Raw genomic sequence first — 14,535 nt, 5'->3', positions numbered from 1 at the left:
CAGTTTCCCCAGCGCGTGCTACTCATCACGAGGAAGGCTAACTGCGTGTTTTCTGTCTCGTTCCCTCCGCGACTTCGCGTGGCGCCTCAGGTTGGGCGTGCTTGCCACTCTTGACCGCCTGGCGCAACGGGAAATGGTCCAGTCAGCAGCATGTCCGAACTGTCACTGCACGAGACAAACCAGCATGTTCTGCGGCAAGAGGTTATTGGTAGAGCTTTCTGGAGGGCCATGAATGCAAGATTTTCCGGCCCTAGAATAAATCGTTTCATTTCTTCTGGGCATTGCTCGCGGGGCCACTTCGGGGGGCTTCTCCTTATTGCAGAAGCCTTCTTTGTGAAGCAACCACTGCGAGGTGGCTGCCGTTGGCTGCCGTTGGCTGCCGCCCTCTCTCTTTACGATCCTAGGGCGGTTGCATTTCGAGCTTCTGTCTGTTTAGTCGGAGGAGCTCTTCTTCCTCGGCGAAGAAGAATTTCTTCGACAGTGGTTCTCTCCGTTAGTGTCGGTCTCTGAAGGGCCCTTGAAACTCGGTTTTCGTCCGGCCTAGTTTTGGTAGACCGATGCTTTTCAATGTTCACTTCCATTGAACGGCATGTACAGATAACACAGTATTCATTGCTAAACAATGGTGCATGTCTGGAAATTTATGCTACATAGATTATACATATTTTAAAATCTATGTCATCCATTCTGTTCATTTATGTCACTGTGTATAAGTGAAGCGCCTCGATTGCTCTAATGCAATTCTTGTGAAGCTGCAGTACATAAGATAAGCATCTTCGTACATAATATAGGGTACAGTCAACTATAGCTGGAGTTGGGACGCTGGTGTGATTAGCGTTGTTAATCATCGAGAAACACCTAAATGCCTACTTAAAACCTCCCAGAATAGTAGACGAAGCATTTTAAAAAACCATGCACATCCCACGGGCACTATGACAGCTGGTATAAGCAAAGCTGCGGTAAGCCCGTCAAAACGAAACGACGCCTCGCAACCGCCAGCCAAGTCAGCAGAGAAACACGACACAGCACCACCAATGACCGCAGAGTCTAAACCTTCGGATGCCAAAAAAGAGCTCTCCCGCGAGAGCACGTGCACCTCAAAGCGCTGGTTGGCGTTTGCACAGGAGACAAGTGCGTGTGTGATTAAGACCGCATACTCTTCCGACCGCGAAAACGGGAGAGCGCCAACGAAAGCTGTTCGCTTTAATAAAGGAATAATGCGTTTGAAGGCGCACATTTGTTGCACTCAGAACATTTAGGTAATGCTTGTTGTTTCACTGCGTAATTCCGTAGAGAAGAGAGACTGCCAATGGCACATCTACAGGGTACAGATGGTTGTACAGAAATAACGCCTCGACTTATACGTATAGCCATACATATAAGCCGACTCGTACGTAACATATGCGCTATCTTGTGTTGGAACTATACGGCGAGGCAGCAGAATTCTGGTTATTTATTATTTGAGTGACCATCGTGAATTTCGTAAAAATAATTGACAGACATCTTAGCATAAGCCAAAGAGGATGAAGGCGGAAGCCTGCGCGCTCAAAATACATTTATTAAATAAATTGACATTCCATTCCAAGGTAATTCGAGGAATGGAACCAGCCCATTACCTTGGAAGACTGCTCTCGCAGTACTCATCCCCAAACCAGGAAAAACACCTAGCGTTGACAACTTGAGGCCCATCTCGCTTACATCCTGTGTGGGTAAGGTAGCGAGCACGCGGTCCTGAATCGACTCTCCCGATTCCTGGAGAATAACGATATTTACCCACATAGTATGATAGGATTCAGGCATGGCCTATCCACACAGGATACCATGAAACTGATTAAGCATCAAATCATAGACAATGACTCTAGCGACACTCGGGCCGTTTTGGGGCTTGATCTTGAGAAGGCCTTCGACAACCTTCTACATTCGCATATCCCTGCCTCGATAACTCGGCTCAATCTGGGTGAGATATTTTACAACTATGTTTGATCGTTCCTCTCGGATAGGAAGGCTACCCTCCGGGTGGCCGATCTCGAATCACAACCGCTGGAACTTGGCGAGAGGGGCACCCCACAGGGGTCAGTCATTTCCCCCTGTTTTTTTCAATATAGTCATGGTCGACTTAAGCAAAAAGCTTCTCGAGATTGAAGGCATCAAACACACTATCTATGTTGACGATATAACTATATGGTGAACAGAAGGCAATGACGGTCACGTTGAGGGAGCCTTAAGGACGCCAAAGACACCAGCGAAACCTATCTAAAACCCACCGGTCTCAGATGCTCCCCCTTGAAGTCGGAACTCTTACTGTATAGTCCCAAGAAACGCGATCCAAGGCAGAAGGGCTGGACATCTTTAGAAGACAGCGATATTAACCTATATAAAACAAACGGTTGCCTCATACCCAGAGTCGATTCAATCAAGGTCTTGAGTATGATCGTTGAGTCAGGGGGTACAAATGGCAAGACTATATGCAAGCTAATTCCTAAAACTGAAACTGCTGTTCGTTTAGTTCGGAGGGTATCAAATCGGTATCATGGGCTCAAGGAGGATAAACTCATTCGACTAATGCATGCCTTCGTTCTGTGCCACTTTACATACGTGGCAGCCATGCATCGATGGAAACTGGCAGGGCGGGATAAATTGAATGCACAGCTTAGGAAGATTACTAAACGGGTTCTCGGGTTACCCGTATACACTTGTACAGATTGCTTAATGCAGCTTGGCATTCATAATACTCTCGAAGAGATTGCACAGGTCCAGGAGCGCGCACAGCTAACTCGCCTCACTACAACGAAGACAGGGAGATCCATCTTGCAGGAACTCGGATATCATCCCGACAGAGTAGCGGAGGAGTTCTCTGACGTTCCTCCGTCGATTCGTGATAATATTACGGTCGCGCGCATACCTAGGAACATGCATCCCGATCATAATCGCGGTAGGAGGAGGGCAAGGGCGGCCAACCTCCTTGGGCAAATACACAGTGATCAGCGACAGGTCAGCTTTGTGGATGCCGCTTCTTGTAAGCGACGTCGGGCATTCACCATCGTCACTGTCGATGGTCGGCAAGGAATCACCAATGCTGCCTCGGTTCGGACGAGGTACTCCGAAATAGCTGAACAAATGGCTATTGCACAAGCCCTGCTGGATATCTCACGGGATTTCATCTATAGTGATTCAAGATCTGCAGTCAGAACATTTGAAAAAGGCACCGTTTCCAAACAGGCCCTCAGACTTCTTGGGGGCAAGGAAATCACGCACCACTTCATTTATTGGGTTCCCGCACATCAGGGTCAGACAAAGGGTGCTCCTCCCAACCTCAACGAGTCGGCTCACGGGGCTGCGCGTGAACTTGCCCACCGCGCTACCCTCGACCAATTGCAAGCCGACTGCTCAGAGAACAGGGACACGCCCTCCACCTACAGCGAGATTACTAAACGCTACTATCTGAGCTGTAGAACCTACTTTTTTCGTCATAAGCTCCGTCTACTACAAACGAATACGTATCCCAATCTGTCGCTTTTACATAAAATCTATCCGGATACTTACACCAACGCAACTTGCCGCGATTGTGGAGAAATAGCGACGTTAGACCACATGCTCTGGCGGTGTACCCGGTCACGCTCTATCATCGATAACTGCTCGGCCAGATGGGAGGCGGTTCTTTGCAGCCCTCTTCTGGCTGACCAACTCTGGGCTGTCCAGCAGGCACACGATGCGGCCGAGAAGCTCGGCTTTCCGGTTCCCACATGGGAACGACCCGCTTCGTGAAGACTCACGATCTGTAGGACTTCATTAAAGTTTTACCATACCATACCATTCTCATTCGACTGCGTTGTTAGGTCTTATTACTTGTTTTCTCCCATCAAAGGTCATCGGTTCAGTTTCTTAATTGTCGCTACTTTATTTAATATGGTTTAATTAACTTCACCCTAATTTGTACCAAAGGTAGTGGGTTCGACTCGCACCAGAGGTCGAGGTGCGACTCCCGCCAAAAGTCGGGGGTTCATGCGCAATAATTAACTCTATATTAATTAACTGCCTCTTAATCAAAATCTATTTACAACAAAGGTTGTGGGTTCAACTTCCACATAAGCTTTACGGTTCGACTTCCACCAAGATCGTGGGTTCAAGTGCCTGCATTAAGTATATCTAAATTAACTTTGCCCTTTTTTTTACATGATGAGCGGCATCGAAGTCTGCTGTGGAAGTAGACCACGACGAAGGCGATAGCAGGGGCACGGGCGCGAGGGACAGTATAGGAACGCTGGCATGATGAGCTGCGTCGGAGCCAGCTCTGGAAGAAGACCACGACGAAGGCGATAGCAGTGGCACGAGCGCGAGGGACAATATGGGCATGCTGGCACCATGAGTGACATCGGAGTCAGCTGTGGAAGAAGACCACGACGAAGGCGAGAGCAGTGGCACGAGAGGGAGAAGCCGTATGGGAACGCTGGCACGATGAGCGGCGTCGGAGCCAGATGTGGAAGGACACCACGACGAAGGCGAGAGCAGTGGCACGAGCGCGAGGAGCCGTATGGCAACGCTGGCACGATGAGCTGCGTCGGAGCCAGCTGTGGAAGAAGACCACGACGAAGGCGAGAGCAGTGGCACGAACGCGAGGGACAGTATGGGCATGCTGGCCCCATGAGTGACATCGGAGCCAACTGTGGAAAAAGACCACGACGAAGGCGAGAGCAGTGGCACGAGCGCGAGAAGGCGTATGGGAACGCTGGCACGATGAGCGGCGTCGGAGCCAGCTGTGGAAGGACACCACGACGAAGGCGAGAGCAGTGGCACGAGCGCGAGGGACAATATGGGCATGCTGGCACCATGAGTGACATCGGAGTCAGCTGTGGAAGAAGACCACGACGAAGGCGAGAGCAGTGGCACGAGAGGGAGAAGCCGTATGGGAACGCTGGCACGATGAGCGGCGTCGGAGCCAGATGTGGAAGGACACCACGACGAAGGCGAGAGCAGTGGCACGAGCGCGAGGAGCCGTATGGCAACGTTGGCACGATGAGCTGCGTCGGAGCCAGCTGTGGAAGAAGACCACGACGAAGGCGAGAGCAGTGGCACGAACGCGAGGGACAGTATGGGCATGCTGGCCCCATGAGTGACATTGGAGCCAGCTGTGGAAGAAGACCACGACGAAGGCGAGAGCAGTGGCACGAGCGCGAGGAGCCGTATGGGAACGCTGGCACGATGAGCTGCGTCGGAGCCAGCTGTGGAAGAAGACCACGACGAAGGCAAGAGCAGTGGCACGAGCGCGAGAAGCCGTATGGGAACGCTGGCACGATGAGCTGCGTCGGAGCCAGCTGTGGAAGAAGACCACGACGAAGGCGAGAGCAGTGGCACGAGCGCGAGTGACAGTATGGGCATACTGGCTCCATGAGTGACATCGGAGCCAGCTGTGGAAGAAGACCACGACGAAGGCGAGAGCAGTGGCACGAGAGCGAGAAGCCGTATGGGAACGCTCGCACGATGAGCTGCGTCGGAGCCAGCTGTGGAAAAAGGCCACGACAAAGGCGAGAGCAGTGGCACGAGCGCGAGTGACAGTATGGGCATGCTGGCACCATGAATGACATCGGAGCTAGCTGTGGAAGAAGACCACGACGAAGGCGAGAGCAGTGACACGTGCACGAGGGACATTATGGGAACGTTGTCACGGTGAGCGGCGTTGGAGCCAGCTGTGGAAGAAGACCACGACGAAGGCGAGAGCAGTGGCACGAGCGCGTGGGACAGTATGGGCATGCTGGCACCATGAGTGACATCGGAGCCAGCTGTGGAAAAAGACCACGACGAAGGCGAGAGCAGTGGCACGAGCGCGAGAAGGCGTATGGGAACGCTGGCACGATGAGCGGCGTCGGAGCCAGCTGTGGAAGGACACCACGACGAAGGCGAGAGCAGTGGCACGAGCGCGAGGAGCCGTATGGCAACGCTGGCACGATGAGCTGCGTCGGAGCCAGCTGTGGAAGAAGACCACGACGAAGGCGAGAGCAGTGGCACGAGCGCGTGGGACAGTATGGGCATGCTGGCACCATGAGTGACATCGGAGCCAGCTGTGGAAGAAGACTACGACGAAGGCGAGAGCAGTGGCATGAGCGCGAGAAGCCGTATGGGAACGCTGGCACGATGAGCGGCGTTGGAGCCAGCTGTGGAAGAAGACTACGACGTAGGCGAGAGCAGTGGCACGAGCGCGAGTGACAGTATGGGCATGCTGGCACCATGAGTGACATCGGAGCTAGCTGTGGAAGAAGACCACGACGAAGGCGAGAGCAGTGACACGTGCACGAGGGACATTATGGGAACGTTGTCCCGATGAGCGGCGTTGGAGCCAGCTGTGGAAGAAGACCACGACGAAGGCGAGAGCAGTGGCACGAGCGCGTGGGACAGTATGGGCATGCTGGCACCATGAGTGACATCGGAGCCAGCTGTGGAAAAAGACCACGACGAAGGCGAGAGCAGTGGCACGAGCGCGAGAAGGCGTATGGGAACGCTGGCACGATGAGCTGCGTCGGAGCCAGCTGTGGAAGGACACCACGACGAAGGCGAGAGCAGTGGCACGAGCGCGAGGAGCCGTATGGCAACGCTGGCACGATGAGCTGCGTCGGAGCCAGCTGTGGAAGAAGACCACGACGAAGGCGAGAGCAGTGGCACGAGCGCGTGGGACAGTATGGGCATGCTGGCACCATGAGTGACATCGGAGCCAGCTGTGGAAGAAGACTACGACGAAGGCGAGAGCAGTGGCACGAGCGCGAGAAGCCGTATGGGAACGCTGGCACGATGAGCGGCGTTGGAGCCAGCTGTGGAAGAAGACTACGACGTAGGCGAGAGCAGTGGCACGAGCGCGAGTGACAGTATGGGCATGCTGGCACCATGAGTGACATCGGAGCTAGCTGTGGAAGAAGACCACGACGAAGGCGAGAGCAGTGACACGTGCACGAGGGACATTATGGGAACGTTGTCACGATGAGCGGCGTTGGAGCCAGCTGTGGAAGAAGAGCACGACGAAGGCGAGCGCAGGGGCACGAGCGCGAGGGACAGTATGGGAACGCTGGCACGATGAGTGGCTTCAGAGCCAGCTGTGGAAGAAGACCATGACTAAGGCGAGAGCAGTGGCACGAGCGCCAGTGACAGTATGGGCATGCTGGCACCATGAGTGACATTGGAGCCAGCTGTGGAAGAAGAGCACGACGAAGGCGAGCGCAGGGCCACGAGCGTGAGGGACAGTATGGGCATGCTGGCACCATGAGTGACATTGGAGCCAGCTGTGGAAGAAGACCATGACTAAGGCGAGAGCAGTGGCACGAGCGCCAGTGACAGTATGGGCATGCTGGCACCATGAGTGACATTGGAGCCAGCTGTGGAAGAAGAGCACGACGAAGGCGAGCGCAGGGGCACGAGCGCGAGGGACAGTATGGGAACGCTGGCACGATGAGTAGCTTCAGAGCCAGCTGTGGAAAAAGGCCACGACAAAGGCGAGAGCAGTGGCACGAGCGCGAGTGACAGTATGGGCATGCTGGCACCATGAGTGACATCGGAGCCAGCTGTGGAAGAAGACCACGACGAAGGCGAGAGCAGTGGCACGAGCGCGAGGAGCCGTATGGGAACGCTGGCACGATGAGCGGCGTCGGAGCCAGCTGTGGAAAAAGACCACGACAAAGGCGAGAGCAGTGGCACGAGCGCGAGTGACAGTATGGGCATGCTGGCACCATGAGTGACATCGGAGCCAGCTGTGGAAGAAGACCACGACGAAGGCGAGAGCAGTGACACATGCGCGAGGGACATTATGGGAACGCTGGCATGATCAGCGGCATCGGAGTCAGCTGTGGAAGAAGACGACGACGACGAACGCGCGAGCAGTGGCACGAGCGTGTGTCTGCGCAAAGCGAGCTCACATAACTTCCTGTACTGCATGCCACGTTTTCCAGACCATCGGAGATATGAGGCACCTAAGGCTTTCCCCTTAATAGAGTTGAATGTTCCTGGCAGAGATGTTTGTTGCGTTGTAAGCCTTCGTATAAATAATTTTGTGGCTAACGTAAAAATTATTACAAAGCACCAAAATCTCTAAACTATCAGAACTTTCGTGCACATTAAGCAGAAGCTGTAAAAAATTGACAAGCAAAATCTCACTTCGTCAATAAGATTACACGAGCGAAGAAATGTTTCACTATTGCGAGTACGCGAAACTTGAAAAAGCATTTTTTAGACATTCGTACGTTCTGATATCTGATCCACAGAAACTTTAGAGGTGCCTTAGTCAACCTCAGGATAAAGTAACAAGCATCGTAAATTACAATGAAACTATTACTGACTCTTTGCTGACCTCCACAGTTTTTACCAACTATATGCAGAGTGAAACAAAGGCAACAAAGTCAGAGAAAACATCAGGAAAATTACCGGCTTTTTTTAATTGAACTGTACAAAACAATAAAATAAACTACAAATGAAAGTGGATGTAAAGACAACGTGGCGCAAGTGAGAGCCGAACCCACGATCGTCCGCATTACGCGAGCTATGCTTTACCTTTAAAATATCGCGGCCCTATCCTTATTTCCACTTTCTCGGGCATTTACAGATGGTTAGTACATTTAGCCTTAATAGTGATAGCCATTTCCCCTTACGGCATGATGGCATGTGTTGAACATTCTTTTGACGTAGGCTTCATGTGCATTATTTATTCACATCCCTAAATTTTTCACAAGTTCATTTCGTGCTAGTGATTTCAGAGTTCGAGGCATAAATATATGGGTGTCACAATTTTGTAGAGGTTAAAGTAGTCGCGCCATATGTGGGAAATTTGAGAGGCTGCATTTAGCAAGCCGTCTTTCATTAAAAGGAGGCTTAGAAATGCACCTGTTCCTGCCCTAAAACATGCAGCCCCTTGCCCCGTGGGCACCTTGTGTACTCAGCCCGCCACAGCAGTTGTAGAGTCGTCGACTTTCTGAAAGTGATCATGGGAGCGCCGGTCCGTAATTTCTTGCAAAAACCCCACGCGGACACCCTACTGGCGATGCAGGGATGAGCTACCTTCTTGTTCTCTGCGGCTGTTCCGTTTCCGGCATCACTACCCTTGTATGGGCAAGATTAATACCCTATTTCTCATGTTCTCTCTATCTGTCCATTTATTTAACCAGTGGCGCTGACAATAAAAGTGGCTGAAGTTAAGCGCAATACGTACGCGTCAATACCGACAGAAAGAATGCATACCAACGAGGTGGGCTTGTGCGCCGAATAACATTTCTTTTTCGTAGAAGGTAAACAGTAGTTCACAGCCTCGTGGGTTCCGTTTGTATACCCGGCAGTGCAAGGCCACTCCCATGAGTTGCATGTCAAGGGCTTAATTTGAAAGAGAGAGAGAGACGTATTCAGAAAGTGACACAGTTTAAGAGAACAGCCGAAGAGGAGGAGAAAATCTAATAACGCCACTATTACGTCCCCAGAAGGTGTCCGTGGCGGTCACTGAATGAACGTCTGGCCGCAGCTAGTTCGATCACCTACAAAAATTCAGTGACCATAACATACGTATGGCTCCTGTTCGTGAATACTAAAGTACGAGGCCTGCGCGCATCCGGGGGACAGTGTGTGAACAGCTGTGCGAGACTCTGTTGTGTAAGTAAAATGTGTTATATCAATCGTAAGTTTGATCTGTCCTGCTCTATGCTGCAGGTATATGCCCACAAATTCTAGAATAAAGCGCCTGGATTTTATCCAATCTCGAATATGCCTCGACTTTCTTTGATATTTACACCAAGAAAGATATTACAAGAATAGCAACCACAAAGAAGCTAAAGTTATACTTGGTAAATATGGACGTATTAATTCGTCTCCACTTTAATGAATAACAATAGCATGTCGTCGTTAGTAATTCATAGGAAAGTCAGCAACGTGTCCTTTCTTTATTACTGTTTACTGGGTAAAATTAAATTGGCATTACTTTACAGCCTGCCACAAGAAAAAACTTCTCATGAGAACGACATGTCAATAACTCCCATTTATGCGAGAGAAATTATTTTTGTTCTGGTTTGGAATTAATTAGAACCCCCGCCCCCTTAGTATATTTTACGCTAGGCGACCTCGCGGTTAAATAGGCGTCTAGTGATTGCTTCTTCTGCGTTACCCCTCCATCACAAACCTAAGTATTGGCATCTTTGCTCTAATGTTTGGCGCAGCAAGTTGAGAAAAACGGAGCGAAGACGAGCACGTGTCTTCTGTCTCCTATCCATTTTTTCTCAAGTTTCTACGCTCAACACTAGAAACGATGTTGAAAGGCCAAAATTCAACGCTTGCTAAGCATTTTTTCCGCAGTATCAGTAAGCAAATGAATACCGCAGTTATTTGTGTGAGGCCCGCACTTTATTTTTTTTTACTTTATACTGGGTGCGGGCCTTACACGAATCAATCTTTGCTACCCACTGAAGCCTCTAACTATGCCAAGACTGGTATGCAAAATAATGCAACCCCTGGCGGCCGACAGTGAACACAATTAATTATAGCCAGCAAAAATTTTTCGGACGCGTATAATGCCACAAAAATGGCCGTATAATCGGGCAGTAAGAAAAAAAATACGAACTGCGATGGTAAAATTTATTTTCTTAGAAAGTCAGCACGCACAGAAAATGTGTATACGAACTTTTTCTCAGTGTTGTTTGCTTGGAATTTCGCGACCGCCGAGACCACAGGGGCGTTTCGCGTTCACCCATCACGTAGCCCGATCTGCGTCGTGGGTCATCGTTAAATGCTGATACCGCGCCCACGACCTTCACTCCGCAGCACTGCAAGTTTAGGCTGTCCTGCTCAAAATCAGCTTAGAGCTTTATTGCTTTATGCCCACACTAAGCTTATGCCGCTCCGTCCAGTAAGCGCTCAAGAAACTTAAAGGCTCAACCAGACGTACGCGTTCCGATGCGTCCGCACACGCCGCACTGACTCGACGTCGCGTCGCGCCCGACGGAGGAAGAGGGCGCGCACCCAAACGATGCACGAGTTGCCGCGCGTAGCCGCGCGTCTTGCCGCGGCGGCGCAGTGTTGCTAGCTTGCCATGTTCAAGGCAGTCTAGCCTTCGCTTAACGGACACGTTAAGCATGTGTGTTACATATTGCAAGAAAACACAATAAAAGCGGGGAAGGCGAAGCTAACTTCACCACAGACTTCACGACGCGCGCGTGGAGCCGGAGAGATTGCTCAAACACATCACGCTAGGCATCTCGGAGACGACGAGCGCGCCACCTGTCGCTGTCATGACAAAATGCCGCACCGCCATACGCGGCGCAGCCCAGCCGATGCTGACACCTCCCATTCTAGCCACCCTACCCGGGCTTGCCTGAACGTCGCGCGATGAGTCGTTCCAGAAGTGACGTTGGCTTGCCGTGGTCATGTGAGGTGCGTCATGCTACTGACGCGAGCGGCAGCTTCCGGCGCGGGCGCGAAAAACCTAGCGGTTGTAGGTCTCGACGCCGCCGCGCGCCTACACGCGAAACAGCCTCCGCGCCTGACGCCGTACGCGCCCAGGCGTGGTGCAGCGCGTGCGGGCGCATTGGAACGCGTACGTCTGGTTGAGCCTTAAGGCTTTCGCGGTAGTTGCCGGATGATCACCTGTAGACCCACATTCCGTTTCATGCACGTGACACAGCCAGTCCGTGCCCTGCACGTGGTCTCGCGCCCGATCGCCGATGTGGTCTACTGGTACGAACATATTAAGTGCTAACCTGCTGCAACGGCTTGCCGCCCACTGCGCTCACGGTGGACGCGCCACTTCGTCGGAGTCAGCGACCAAGGTTGCGATTTGGTAGGTTTCGCATAGAATCTACCATTCTATAAACGTGTGCGGTGTACGATGACGATAATTTCAACGTCAATACTGCAACTGGCGCCATCTTGTACAGCGGCTTGCTAAAATTTCTGTTAACGTTTTCTTGCTTTCGCTCGCCAAAACACGTGCGAAGAGAAATTATCTCTGGAGGAGTGACGTGTCAGGTCCACCATCGTGACGCTGTTTCCACTACCACTGTTTCAGACGAAGCGAAAGTGCCCTCCAATGGCACAACTGTAGTGATCACTGGGTTAAGCAGTGCGCGTCTTCACAATTAAAATCTCGGTGCGTAGTCTTGTTAAGTGTGAGCCGATGCCAGCACAGATGAAATTATCCTTTTGTGTTCGCACTAGCTAGGGTTTCGCGGAGAAAAAAGCTGTAGCACAAATACCTCTGCACCTTTTTTTTATTATAATTAATTACACGCGTAGCATTCCGTGATGTTGAAGTCAGTGTGTTTCTTCCATTTATTTTAGTTTTATCGATTCTCTGCACGTTTTACGATGCCTTTTTTTGTTATTTTCTGCGTAGCTACTGATGCAATTCTGCATAGATTTTTCCAGCGGTAACTGTCATGCACGACTCTTTATGCCAGTTCATTCGGTGCCTAGCTGGGCTTCTTATGTAACGCACGTGACCTAAGTTTCCGACTAGAAAACTGGTAAACACAGGAAAATATGGCGTTGTCGGGTCGCTCACATGTGACAGTGTCCGGATGCTATTGCACGTCATAGAGCGCAGCACAAATCTCGGCCATGTTTGAGCTGTTGGGCTACCTGCTAGAGCTTCTAGCAAATGCATGCATTTTACGCACGGCTTGCAGAAAAGCAATGGGTCACACCCCCTCACAATGTGTTGTGTTTCTATGCTCACTGAAATCCTCTGTGTCATTCTCATGTCATTGTCTGTATTCTCATGTGACTAATATCTGAACTCAATTTCCCATACAGGAAACAAAATATTAAATTGCGAGAAAGAGGGCTACTCATGTCTTTCGAGGGAAGTGTGCAAAAATTACATGTTCATACCCTTTTTATTCGGCTGCACCGACGGAAAGGTGTGCTGCGAGAAGAGTAAGTTCCACTATTTCCTAATGAAACAGCTTGAATTACACCTTTTGGGAAACCCGGTGTTTGCGCGCCTATCTTTTTGATATAAAGCGGTTGAACATTCCGGCAGTAGACTAACGTTTGAGTGCTATCGCAAAAGCAAAGACAGCACAAAATCAGAATTTTATACACCCTAAGAAAATAAACACCCTCGAGGGCGGATTGAATGTCGAAACATTCCTTATGCACGCTTACCTTTATTGAAAATTTTTAAATGGGTGTACTCGTTAGAAGAAAACCCTTACGCACACTTTCATTAATTTCAGGGTGCTAAAAAGGTGCTTTGGGCAGAACATACCCCTTACAGAATTTTAGCGAGATTAGGCACTTCAACATTAAAGCTGGTAAACAGTCATACGGGTTTAAATCCCACTGGTATGCACCAAGTCATCGTTCAAGCACGTCATATAATCACAGTATGCAATGGATGTCATCCTGCTACTTCATGTACGTGGCATCCTAGGCGGTGAAGTGGATAAACGGAGCGGTTCCTCTTATTTCCTTTACTGCCTTTCGCTTTCACCACGGGCTTTCTTTAAATTGTTTAAGCTTGGTGATGTTTTATAGATCAGCTGCCAAGCATCAACGAATACCAGCGCGTCAACCAATCGTAGTTCTGCAGGCGCAAGTTCTTTTTATTTATGAGTGTTCTACGGGTTGGCGTCTGGCACCACGTGCGGAAAGGAATTTCATCGGACCATCTTCGTCGGAATGAGCCGTGACTTCTCGTGCGATGGTTGGCGTCCTGCACCACGTGCAGAGGGGACTTTTTCTCACCTGACCTTCTTCCGTCAGGCCTCGTCGAAATGAAGCGGGGCTTCCTAATTCGCCATGACCATTTCGAGTGTCTGCCCGTCTGGCGAAAGCCCCGCAGTGTACAGGCCTCTTTTGTGTATGTGTGTGCGTGTGTGGGGGGGGGGGGGTGTGCGCGCGCGAGAGAGAGAGTTTAGAGAGACCCTTTCCTCGAACAAACTACAGGAGAACTTCCGCGAACCCGCAACGCGCAGGAGAGACGGACAGGCGTCTACAATTGCAGGGGTTGCGGCACGACCTCCTCCTTGCAGCAGACTCGGTATAACCAGAGGAGGAGGGGCCCTCTTTCTGTGCCGGTCACGTGACGTCGACGGAACCAAGATACCGCCGACGATTGTAGAGAGCCTATTTAAGGGGCTCTGAAATGTACTTTTGATAACTTCATGCTCTTCTCATTTTCTTTCATCTACCTTTGAATAAACCGTGCAAGTTTCGCACTAGAAATCGTCTCGCCCTTGCTCGGTCGCCATGGTCTACCGCATGCCTGCAGCCCGCCGACAACGCAACGCTACCCAATAAGTAACGTCGGTTGAGCTTCGATAGGCAGGCGCCGCTACAACTCGGCAGCAGTACGATACGCTACCCTGGAGTACGCAACGAACTGGTGGCAGCGGTGGGATACGGAACCCTGGAGGCCCCAACTTGGACGACAACTACGAGATCGTAGCCTCTTCGTCCTGGTGACAACGTTTGGAAGGAAGGTGCCTAGATTCATGACTGCATATGGTGAGTGCACGGCTTTTCTTCACTAAGATATCACTTGGCTTTACGTATTTTTTTTTGGAAAGTAGAGTGCAGTGA

At 50.9% G+C, this 14,535-nt stretch overlaps 1 long non-coding RNA gene across 2 annotated transcripts in view; it reads left to right on the top strand.

Moving 5' to 3' along the window:
* The window catches only part of LOC135897981 (uncharacterized), a 72,158-nt gene that overhangs the window by 39,950 nt on the left and 17,673 nt on the right, over positions 1–14,535 (top strand). For both annotated transcript variants that reach the window (XR_010563224.1, XR_010563225.2), the window contains exon 3: positions 12,763–12,885. This is a non-coding gene — a long non-coding RNA (uncharacterized lncRNA). The remainder of the gene's footprint in view (positions 1–12,762; positions 12,886–14,535) is intronic.

This window comes from Dermacentor albipictus, chromosome 1, assembly GCF_038994185.2.
Source record: "Dermacentor albipictus isolate Rhodes 1998 colony chromosome 1, USDA_Dalb.pri_finalv2, whole genome shotgun sequence".
Lineage (NCBI taxonomy): Eukaryota > Metazoa > Arthropoda > Arachnida > Ixodida > Ixodidae > Dermacentor > Dermacentor albipictus.
This window is presented reverse-complemented; position numbering and strand designations above follow the sequence as displayed.